This window comes from Triticum dicoccoides, chromosome 4A (genome assembly GCF_002162155.2).
Source record: "Triticum dicoccoides isolate Atlit2015 ecotype Zavitan chromosome 4A, WEW_v2.0, whole genome shotgun sequence".
Lineage (NCBI taxonomy): Eukaryota > Viridiplantae > Streptophyta > Magnoliopsida > Poales > Poaceae > Triticum > Triticum dicoccoides.
Window position 1 is genome coordinate 683,429,258 of NC_041386.1, and position 4,479 is coordinate 683,433,736.

The following is a 4,479-nucleotide window of genomic DNA, read 5'->3' on the forward strand; positions in this document are numbered from 1 at the left end:
ACAAGAGAGCATACAAATAGGGTCTGCATGGACGACCGAAACACATGGCATCTTTTTGAGAAACTAACCCATCCTTTTTTCTTTGATCTACTAAAATTGGTTTCAAGTTATTGTACCCCGCAAAAAAAAGTTATTGTAGAAGTTTCTTGTAGTGACTGGTTAAAATAATTCACACCTGTTCATCTATTCATGCTATGTTTTACAATTTAATCCCGCAATATAGATGATGAATATCCATTTTTCCTAAAATACTGCATGTACCTCTAATTCTTTGGTATTCAACTATACAATTGAATCTATACTACTATTAAAAGAGCAAATATAAACTCTCCTAAACTCACACAACAAACTGTACACAAAACAATCAGAACCCTCCGATTAAATCAACTTAAGCGTATCGTACTGCCCACATTACATCAATAGTTTGTGATCCAAATCAACGATTCAGATCAAATATTCTGCCTGGCAGACGTCGTGGTCTGCCAATCCTTTTACCGCTCCACGTCCCCAAATCCACGCAGCCCCGCCTGCAATACACGGATCCGGATCCATTCCACCCGCCTTTGTGGTTCCCCAGCTCCCCTCCCGCCTCTCTCTCCTCCTCGCTACAGGACACCACCGGGGGACGGCCTGCATCGGCGGCACCGGGGTCGCTCTCCTCCCTCGAGCAGCGTTGGTGGTGCGGGAGGTAGCAGGCTCGGACTGCATCGCCAGCGCCAGTGTCCCTCTCCTCCGTTGAGCGGCGGCAACAGCGCGGGATGCAGCGCACTCGACCTGCGTCGTCAGCGGGCGGCGGCGCGGGACGCATCGGGCTCGACCTGCATCGGCGACGGCAGGGTGCATCTCCTCCGTCAGACATCAGAAGGCTCACGCTCCACGATTTATTCAACTCCGTGCAGCGATTCATCAACTTTCGCACCAGAGGCGCCGCCGCGGAGCACTCCGCTGGGACTCTTGGCGGGATTGGCGTCCGGATCATCTCCTGCCTCCGCAAGGAGGATGGGGTTGCTCGGGCTCATTTCCAAGAGCCCCTCGCCGCCGCGCTGCCCGCTGCCGCTCACGCCCATGCCTGTCAACGGGAGCGGATGAGTAGGAGAGATCCTGCTGATCCGATGGCAGAAGGGCGAGATGATCGGCTCCGGTACGTTCGGGAAGGTCTACGCCGGGATAAATTTGGACACCAGCGAGCTTCTCGCAGTAAAGCAGGTACTGGGATTTAGGGATTTGGTTTTCTTGTTTGTACTGTGTGAAGACTTGGAGTCATTCCTTACACTAAGTCTTTCCTTTGTTTGATTTTGGTTCCAGTTTTGATCGGGAGCACCAACGCGACCTAGGAGAAAGCCCAAGTGTGTAGCACTTCCCAGCCGATTTGGTTACCAATTTAGTTCTTCAGATTTTTCTTCATGTGAGGTGATTTGTGGCTTTTGTTTTTACTGTTAGGCGCGTATAAGAGAACTCGAGGAAGAAGTGAAGCTCCTCAAGAACCTTTCTCACCACAATATTGCAGTGAATAGATAAATTTCGATTACATATCAGATTCTTTATTTAATTTGCAGCCTGCGCTTGCTTAATCCATTTTCTGTGGTTTCAGAAGAGGTACCTTTGGGACTGTCCGTGACGAGGACACACTGAATATTTTGCTAGATTTTGTTCCCCGCCCACTGCATGCTGCCGTCCGGCTCTCACCACTCCGACCTGAATGCCTCTGTCGAGAACTCCTCTGCTACCTCCTCCCAATCTCCGCCACAAGATTCTCCCGTCCAGATAGTGTACAGTCTCTCTCAAGATTCTATTAGCATGTCTACAATTAGCTTGTTTAATTCCATACACGCTTTGCTCCCTGTGCGTACAATAGGATTGTATATCATAGATGGATTGAACAACATACATGTATGTAGAATTATTAGCATGTGACAAGACATTTAGAATTTGATTGCCTGTTTTGTGCACTATGTTGGAATATGTTCATTACAGACCTTGAGCAAGGAGTAAACAAATTAGTTCTTAAAGCTTCTCCGTCATGCCGGAAGGACAACTGTAGCCGGCATCGTCGCCGTCGCCTATGGAGCTCCACACCATTGCCCAGTTGTACGAGAGCATGTTCAATCTTCTCCATTCAAGACTATGCAACTGGTGAACTCTGCCAAACAAGAATATATGATAAATAGGCATATATGCCCCGTAAGGTAGCTATATAGTAATTCATTTGTTGTAGTGGGGATTACGGTCACACTCTGTTTTGGATTGTAGATAGCTAGGTCAACAAAAATGGATATTCTGAATATTTTCTGATTTTTTAGTAAGGGCTTCATCTATAAGGTATGGAGTAATTCTGATTTGGTGCAGATTAATTCTTCACATGCTGGAATGTGGAGAGACGGTGGGCTCTAAGGCCATGTCGATGTTGTTGCGCTTGCAGCTTGAGATGTACTTGGTCCAAACAGTCATCATTGTTTCGAAGGGTGAGTAGACAATGCTATGATATAAACCTGCACTGATTTTCACAATCTTGGCATCCGATAGATGTCTACTGAATTTCAATTAAATTTTGTTTCAAAAAATGTAAAAATTGCATCATAAAGGAGATGTTAACCAGTGATTTGACATGATAAGATGTTAGTGAAGTATGGCTAACTATGACATTAGCAAAACTTCTATTTGCATATGTTCATATATACTTTGCATTTTAGAAATGTGCACCGTAAGGGAGCTCCACACCATTGCATAGTTGTACGAGACCATGTTCAATCTTCTCCATTCAAGACTATGCAAATGGTGTACTCTGCCAAACAAGACGGTATGACGATTAGGCTTATATGCCCCGTAAGGTAGCTATATAGTAATTCACTTGTTGTAGTGTGGATTAGGGTCGCACTCTGTTTTGGATTTTAGATAGCTAGTTCAACAAAAATGGTTATTCTGAATATTTTCTGATTTTTTAGTAAGGGCATCATCTATAAGGTATGGAGTAGTTCTGATTTGGTGCAGATTAATTCTTCACATGCAGGAATGTGGAGAGACGGTGGGCTCTAAGGCCATGTCAATGTTGTTGCGCTTGCAGCTTGAGATGTGCTTGATCCTTCACTGCTATTTTTCCTAAGCAACTTCGCATGGAATTAGGATCACTTTATAAGATTCTGATATGTTTTTCAAATTTCCTTCCTTTATGCATGAATCTATCATCAAGATCATTTATATGGTACCTGTATGCTGCTGTAGATTTGTTGGTGTTGATTTGCTGTAAGAGGAAATGTGATATTGTTCTCACCATTTTCTTTCATAGCATGTGCAATGCGTTACAACATCAGTTTCATTGGTTTTGAAAAGGTGATAAACATGTGACTATTCTTGCTTGTCGTATTTGTTTATGTGTTTTGCACAGCTCCTTCTGCTTTTTTGCAGCAAGGCTTACGTGGATCACATCTTTCCTATCACACTGATTTCATCATGAAAATTGTAGGAATCTGGAGGAGATTCAGGGTCTTGGATAGCAAACAATACTGCCCAAAAATAGGTATTCTACATAATGTGGAGGGGTAGACATGTTGTCTTCTTGATTTTTTTTTTCGTTTTCTTGCTGTCGAAGTACTTGTACTTGTGATTTCATGATGTTTTGTGAAACATTAATGGATGTCTTGGAACGATGAAGTTCCCAATCTTCATGGTAGATGATAGGACACTGCTTGCTGAAGTTGCTCATTGCCTCGCATAAAAGGATGGAATCTCCTTATTTTTTGCTATGTTCTGCACATGTTGAATATGATGCCATTGCTTTGAACATTATATTTGTGTTGATAAAAAAGGACATGATTTGGTATGCCCTCCCTGTAGAGGTTCTAGCTTGGTCAGTTGACTTGGTGTTGTTGAGATGACCCAAGCCACCAGCAATTTGAGCTTGCCCCCATGATGTGTGTGATTATATTTAGGTGGACAAAATCCTCCTGTGATAAGCCCAAAAAGAAAATTTGGCATGGAGCGGGAGGTAGACCGTTGGTGACGCACAAAAATAAAATCTGGCATGATGCGAGAGGTAGAGCGTTGGTGACGCCCAAAAAGAGGATTTGGCGTGACGCAGGAGGTAGAGCATTGCGTGCGGCAGGAAAGATACAAACTTGTTCAAAAATTCAAACCGTCTGGATGGCAATTGCAAGATGGCGATCGGATGGTGTGGACACATTTTAGACCAATTGTTGTTAAAACATAACATGTTATTGTGACAACTATTATGAATAAAATTTTGATTTAAATAATCAAAATATTGAAGAAATTTCTAAACTTATGTGCGTTGAACGTGCACGCTTACTAGTTTGTCAAAGAAGGGAACCCCCCCCCACCCACCCCTTTCAACCAATATGAGTTTGATCTAAAGCACTCCACGAGCCCATCCCAGCACTCGGGCGAGCTGTTCCACTCGCCATGCCCTATATCGCCGCCACCGCCGTTCTCTCCTCCCCTCGTTCCGCGCCTCCCCCTCCAGGC